The sequence below is a fragment of the Pristiophorus japonicus genome, chromosome 21 (assembly GCF_044704955.1).
Source record: "Pristiophorus japonicus isolate sPriJap1 chromosome 21, sPriJap1.hap1, whole genome shotgun sequence".
Lineage (NCBI taxonomy): Eukaryota > Metazoa > Chordata > Chondrichthyes > Pristiophoridae > Pristiophorus > Pristiophorus japonicus.
In genome coordinates, this window is record NC_091997.1 from 41,714,268 (window position 1) to 41,722,359 (window position 8,092).

General features: G+C 43.1%; 1 pseudogene; it reads right to left on the minus strand.

The window, feature by feature from the left end:
• Positions 1 to 3,816: 3,816 nt before the first annotated feature.
• Positions 3,817 to 7,124, minus strand: LOC139233661 (interferon alpha-F-like; annotated as a pseudogene).
• Between the last annotated feature and the right edge of the window lie 968 nt (positions 7,125 to 8,092).

The following is an 8,092-nucleotide window of genomic DNA, read 5'->3' on the forward strand; positions in this document are numbered from 1 at the left end:
TGAAACAATTATATGCCTTTATTGTCTTACGTCAGCTGTGTAAACTATGGAGTCCATGGTATGGGACGAAATTAGTGAAAAGTTGGAAAGACATGCGCTCATATGGGGCAGTCAGCATGAATCTGTAACAACACTTTGTGCACTGAATTTTTCAAGAAGCTCACTTTTACAGCTAAAGGAATGCAGTCAATGTTAACAATACAGAATTTCAGAAAGTGTAGGGTAAGCTGTCACATAAGGAACTATCATTCCCATTCTCCACTCATTGCCTGATGTCCTTGTCCACACATTGTCTGACTTCCCCCTCTATACTCTGTGTCAGATCCTCCAGCCACATGCTCCCACCACCTTCATTCAGTATCTCTGAATGTACCTTTCCAGTTCTTGCCTCCAGTTTCCTCCTTCTCTTTCTGTTCAACATATCAGGCTTAATCCCCTTTCATTCGGGAGTGAGAATACTTAGTTGAGCAGCAGAAGAGTAACACCGTGGTACTGTCTCGGAGATGGAAAATTGGGATTCAAAAAGGATTCAGTGTTTTGACTGGTGAGGAACAAGCGGGCAGTGGAGAGAGGAGAATAGAGTGGAGAGAGAGTCCCAGTAACAAGCAGCAGGTGTGGCAATCCAGAGCATTTATAATGAATGTGGAAAACTGACAGACACAAATAAGAAATAAATATCACTCCAGTAAAAATGTAATATTGTAAACAATTTATTTACATCAACATGTTTATATTCTTTATAAAAAAATTACAGTTTAAAAAAACATTGTCTATTCCCAACTCTTAATAAATATCAATAAATTAACATTTCATTTTAAATTAATTACATGAAGACATTATCATCATAGGCGGTCCCTCAAATGAGGATGACTTGCTTCCACACGAGTTCACAGATGTTTCAATGAAGGACACGATATTTCAGTCCTGAACTCCAATTGAGGTGATGGAAGATATCTGTGCGTGGATTTTTTTAATGTGTGGTCACCGTTGCACATCAGCCACCACACGGGCTTGACACCCTTTATCCAGTGGCAAGGGTTGAATCAGGACCACTGGAGACCTACTCTGCTGCACAGACCTAGTGCACATACATATCCCCAAATCCCCCATTTACTGGCACCCCTCCCTTATCCCCCCCATTTACAGGTGCCCCTCCCAATTCCCCATTTACTGGTGCCCCTCCCAATCCCCCATTTACTGGTGCCCCTCCCCTATCCCCCCATGTACTGGTTCCCCTCCCCTATCCCCCCCATTTACAGGTGCACCTCCCCAGCCCCCCATTTACAAGTGCCCCTCCCCTATCCCCCCTCATTTACAGGTGCCCTCCCAATCCCCCATTTACTGGTGCATTTCCCTATCCCCCTTTTACTGGTACCCTGTCCCCTATCCCCCCCTTCCCATTTCTTGGTGCCCCTCCCCTATCCCCCCATTTACTGCTTGTACTTGATATAGCAGTGTCAACATAACAAAAACAGATTACTTGCTTTATCTGCATACTAACTTTTTGTGTTTCATGCGCAAGGACCCCCAGGTATCCATGTAGACTACATCAAACACACTACCCTCATTGACCCTCCTGGTTACCTTCTCAAAAAATTCAATCAAGTTAGTCAGACACGACCTTCCCTTAATACATCTTTGCCGACTGTCCATGATTGATCCGTCTCTTTCGAAATGAAGATTTATCTTGTCCCTCAGAATTTTTTCCAACAATTTGCCCACCAGCGAGGTTAGGCTGACTGGCCTGTATTGATATTGGTGGACACTCTATAAAAATAGGCCTGTTCTGATATAGGGGACACTGTGTAATAATAGGGATGTACTGATATAGGGGACACTCTATCAGTCAGAAAGCACATATTACACAATTTAATATTCCATAGTAGACATAACACAGCTGGAGCTGAACAATCGTTAGATGGATTCAGCATTGTGGACTCCATGAAAACTTCACATATCATTCGGTCCAATACCAGCTTGACCTGTGCCTGTGTGTGTGTGCGTGTGTGTATATGTGTGTCTCTGTGTCTGTATATGTCTGTGTGTGTGTGTGTATCTGTGTGTCGCTGTATCTGTGTGTGTGTCTGTGCCTGTGTGTGTGTGTTTTTGTGTGTGTGTCTTTGTTTCTGTGTGTGTGTCTGTGTCTATGTGTGTGTGTGTCTGTGTGTGCCTTGTTTGTGTGTGTGTCTCCGTCTGTGTCTGTGTGTGTCTCTGTGCTGTGTCTGTGCATGTGTGTGTGCGTCTCTGTGTGTATGTGTATGCGTGTGTGTCTGTCTGTGTGGGTGTGCATGTCTCTGCCTGTCTCGGTGTCTGTCTTCTTCTCTGTGTGTCTGTTTGTGTATGGGTGTATCTGTGTCTGTGTGTCTGTGCCTGCGTGTCTGTGGGTCTGTCTGTGTGTGGGTGTCTCTGTCTGTGCATGTGCGCTTGCCTGTGTCTGCATGTCGCTCTCTGTGTCTATCTGATAGTGTGTGTGTGTCTGTGTGCAGAAATTATTTTAGTAATAGATGCAATGGTGATGATTATCCCGATGCCATATGATTTTATATGTGAGCCAATAAAAATATTAAATATAACGAATGTGAGTGGGAAGACCACGTGGAATATCCTGTCAATCCGTTTGGCTCTATCCACAAATCTGCGTCGGATGGACTTTGTGTCTGTGAGCGGGGTTTGCGAAGGGGCTGGGTCCCGGCAGCTCGGGGCTGTCCTTCTCATGCACACAATGTCCCAGGCCATTGCCCCGGAAATAGAACCGGCTGTCCTGCTGCACATCCTCCTCCCTGAAGCTGACTATAAATATCAATAAATTAGGAAGAAATGAGACGAGTTGAAGTGATGGCCACTGGGACAGCAGAAATGTAAAGGTCAGTGCAGGTCAGGGATGAGGTTAGGGGTCATTGGTCTGCAAACCCCACCCTTGAGAGCCTAACAGTACCATGGCAACCAATGACAGTGCTGGGTATTGGCCGGGGCACAGCCAGTGCAGAGAGTTGTCACCTTGAAGTTCAGCATCTGGATTAAGGAGCTTCGCAAAGCGACATGGAAATTTAAAAAGTTCATTTGGGAGTGGGGTATGGACCCATAACCTTCTGACTCAGAGTGTTACCTCTGATCCAAGCTGACAACATTGTAAAATTGGTAATACTTTATATAGCTTTAAATATATTTTGTAAATTTCGGAGTCTTTAAAATAATTTATCGTTTTCAATCAGTATTAAACATGTCGTTAAAAAATCTTCAGTTCCTCCTCACTTTTGACTTTACACGTTGTGTAAAAACGGCAATATTTTATTGTTTGAAGAGATCACAATAACATTGACTCAATTCAGGTGAGATGAGGAGCAGCAGTAGTGTGAGCCGGGTGGTCCAGTACAGAGAGCTGACACTGGAAAACCAGCGAGTGGAATAAGGTGCCCAACAGAGCAAACCTGAGATGAAACTTTTCATTGTAGCAGTTGCCAGTCCATAAAGGACGGGACAGAAACAGCATTTTCCTCAGACTCGCCTCATGAAACACTTAACATTTCATCACAGGAAAATATCACAGTAATAAATGTAAATAAATTAAAATAAATAATTATATATGGAACAATGTCAAGATATTATTTGTTCTCCATCAGTCAGCTAGCTGCCAATAGTTTCATTTCCGCAAAACAATATAATTTCTGTTAATATAGAATTACTTTTTATAAATAGACGTTTTAAAAAATGAATATAATTCCCAGTCTTTGCAAAGTAACAGTTTTATAAAACTCTTAATTGCAAAATAAATAATAATCGTTCCCAGACTCTATTAAACACGTCAATGGAAAGTCTTTAATTTCTTCTTCTGACTTTTGCCGTGATGAAAAGGATCTGTTGTAAACGGGCCCTGGTGTCGGCGCGGATTATTTCCCAGGCGCAATCACTGAATCTCTGAAATAGAGAAATATTCAGGAAAATCCATTAGAGAATGGACAGATTTAAATGGGGTTAAATGAAGTACATGTCAGTAATCGCACAGTCACTTATCAATTGTCCCCCTTCTGTTTGAGAGACTTTCTCCGTTTCTTAAAGTATTTGTGAATGGAGGCGTTTCTCTTCGGCCTGGAGACTGAGCCCGGTTTCCGGAGACATTCTTCCAGCTCCCCGAGCTGCCGATCCAGAAGAAGACGGAAGGTTTCCAGCTTGTCCCGGGGCCATGTGACTGAGCCCAGGTTCATGCTGCAGATCTTGGTGAGGTGACGCAGTGTTTGATGGACAATCTGGATCCTGTCCTGGCTCTGTGCAAAACACACACAATATCATTAGAGGGGACCTTGAACCTTTTAGATTTACAGTAGTTATGGTAAAGGACAAACAACAATCACAAGTGGAAATACTCAACTGGAGGAGGACAAATTTCAGTGAGTTGAAAGGGGTTCTGGCCCATTTGGATTGGTATCTAAGATTGGCAGGTAAAGCAGTAAATCAACAATGGGAGGCCTTCAAAGAGGAGATAGTTCGGGTACAGTCTAGACATAATCCCACCAGGGAGCGAAGTAGGTCATCTGAAGCTAGGTATCCCTGGATGCCAAACGATACAGAGATTAAATTGAAACAGAAAACCAGGCTTCTGATAAACATCAGGCTCATAATACAATAGAGAACCAAGCTGAATACAACAATACATAGGAGAACTGAAATTGGAAATAAGAGGTGCAAAGAATATGTATCAGAATAGATTAGCGGGAGCAGAAAAGGGAAACCAAATGTCATTTTAAGCATATAAATAATAATAGGGTATTCAACGGAAGGGTGAGTCCAATTAGGGACGAGAAAAGTATTCTTGTGGAGGCAGAGGGCATGGCTGATGCAGCAGATGAGTACTTTGCATCCGTCTTCACTAAAGAGAGGATTCTGCTAATATCACAGTAAAGGACGAGGCAGGAGGCAATTAAATAGGAAAAAGATTGATAACGAGGAGGTACTTAAAAGTTTGGCAGTGCTGAAATTTTTGAAAAATCTCCCGGGCCGGATGGGATGCATTCACGGTTGCTGAGGGAAATAAGGGTGGAGGTAGAAGAGGCTCTCGCCACAATCTTCCAATCCTCCTTAGATATGGGAGCGCTGGAGGATTGCAAATGTAACACGACTATTCGAAAAAGGGGGGAGATAAACGTGGCAACTAGAGATCGGTCAGTCTAATGCTGGTGGTTGGATATGTATTGGAGCCAATACTCCGGGACAAAATTCATCGTCTTTTGGAAAATTATGCTTTAATAAATGGCAGCCAATAGAGATTTGATACAGATAAATCATGTTTGAGTTCTTTGATGAAGTAATAGAAGTGTTAATGAAAGCAATGCATATGGACTTCACAAAAGCATTTGATAAAGTACCACATAATAGATTGGCAAAATTAAAGCCCATTGGATTAAAGGGAAAGTGGCAGCTTGGATACGAAATTGACTAAGGACAGAAAGCAAAGAGCAGTGGTGAATAGTTGTACTTAACACTAGAGGGAAGCATACAATGGTGTCCCACAGGCGTCGGTATTAGGACCACTGCTTTTTTGATATATATTGATGACCTGGACTTGAATATATAGGGCATAATTTCAAAATTTGCAGATGACCCGAATGTCAGAGATGTAGTAAACAGTGACTGACTTCAGGGGGACATAGACAGTCTGGTGAAATGGGCAGACATAAGGCAGTTTAAATATAACTCAGAGAAGCCTGAAATGATGCATTATGTTAGGAAAAATAAGGAGAGGCAATATAAACAGTTCAAATTTAAAGGTGGTGCAGGAAGCGAGAGACCGAGGTTCTACCTATTCCAATATGTTGCCAATATAACTATAAAATAGTTATATATTTTTAAAGTTAATTTCAGTACTTAAAAATCAGGTCACTCACAGGCGGAGCAGACACTGATTAAAAAATGTTAATTTTTGTGAGAAATATATTTTCTTCTGTTTTACTATAAAATATGATAGGAAGTTTTTAAAGCAAAGTATATTTTTTAATTGTGTTTCTAACGCTGCCCAATTGCACTGGTTCACGGCAGATTTTGTGTTCAGCGATATGCCAATTAGTTTAAGCGGAAACTCGGCGAGGGGGTGCGGGTGGACACAATAGCCAAAACGGGTCCAATCTTGGCCGTACTTTGAGCATGAATCGGCAATTGCGCCCAAAGCAGAAGCCCTACTCCAGGTGTGACATGATTAAAGTGTTTGAGAAGATTTTCGAGAGACAGATAGTTACAGGGCATGAAACGATTAGGAGTGAGATGGCCAGAAGGAGTGAGATAGAAGGAGTGAGAAAGAGGGAGTGAGATTGTAAGAGGGAGTGAGATAGAAAGTATGAAGCAGATGGTTGCAGGGATTAAGATTATTAGAGCATTAAACGAATAGAGGTTGTGAGATAATTTGAGGCAGTGAGAAATGTACAAGGAGTAAGATAGAGGGAGTGTGATAGATTGAGATAGATGGAAACAAATAATTAGAGAGTGAGATCGTCAGTGTGAGTGAAATAGTTAGAGAGAGTGAGAGAGTTAGAGAGAATGAGACAGTTAAAGGGAGTGTGATAATTAGAGAGAATGAGAAAGAGAGAATGACAAAGAGCGAATAAAAAGTTCTCATTCCATGTTCACATCAATGGGCGGCCAACGCTGGAATCAAATTCCCCGATTAAAGTTCTAGCTCGCATATTGAACATATTCATACTTTCGATAAAACTCGAGTTTGAATAAAATAAAACACTCACCTGTAATCCCTCCGAAAGTTTCACCAGATTCAAGGGTTTGGTTTTCAGCGAGAGCCTCTCTCATACACACTGTCGAGGGGAGCGACAGCCCTCTGACAGAAGATAATCGTTGTTACTGACAACCCGAGACACAGCAATACTGGAGCATCAATGAATTTTAAATTGATACAGTTATAAAACCCAAAACTATCTCCCCATATCTGACTTCACAACAAACAGCCCCTGTGTGGTTCGGGTCCGGCTCGGGATGCAGGTTAAACTCAACATTTCATTCAATTTGCTCAGAATGTGTGTGTTGAGAACTTGCTGTAACTGCAGCCTCTCACAGCCCAGACTCGGGGTCCCGGACAACAAGACCAACACAACGCAACATCTCCAAATACTCGCCAAAGCCATGCTTAACCGACCCAGGGTAAAGCATTGATCTGAAGGATCAGAAGCCGAGCGGGTCCGTGTTCAGCTCCGAAAACGGTTGTTGTCACAGAACGAAAGTCTGGAAGTGGAAATGCAGCGGCTTGTGATCGGGAGCGGCTGTCTGTGTTGCCGAGTGGTGTGGGAGTGCGGCTGGACACTGCTGGGAGTGGGCACTACCATGCTGCCGGCTTTAATGGGTGGCATTACATTCCAAAAGTGAAATCTAGCTGCAGGAGTTTTGGAAGGGCGGCAGGAGAGCAATTGTTTGTGCGGTTCCTGTCTGAGGTGAGGAATCCAAAAGCTGCAGATACCTGGAAAACCCTCGAGAGAAGATCCCAACCAGCGCTGGGCTCCAACTTCGTGTTGTGTGGATTCGGGTCCCCGGGGCACGAAGGTGGTGTAGAGGGAGGCTCTGTATTGGGGGAGTGTGGACATGTGTTGGGGGCTGTATTTTATAATCCGGATTACAGTGACACGAGCAGCGGGAATCCCGGGACCAATCAGATTGCAGCAATTTAGAGATCATGGGTTGGTGAGAATCTGTTCATCAAATCTTTTAGTTTTGGCATATTTCATTGAACATCCGAGGCTGGGGGGTCAAAGGTGAGAGGGGGAGCTCCGAGTAAAAGTAACATTGCAAAATATGGCTCTTATTGTAATCTATGCTGAAGAATGTTCTAAGAATGAATTTAAAAGTATAGAACGAAGGCGAAACACTGATTAGGGAGCTTGAGGGAAAATAGTTTTTTCTAGGTAAATAGGAGAAGCTGCTTCCTGTGGCAGAAGGGTCAGTATCCGGACTGCACAGATTTAAGATAATTACTCCTGCTCCTGTTTCTCCTACTCCTGCTTCTAGTCCTTATCTTCCTATATTGTTGAACACTAAGGGAATTAAGGGCGCCGGGGATAGGGCTGGACCGTGGGGTTGAGGGAGAAGATCAGCTCTGAGC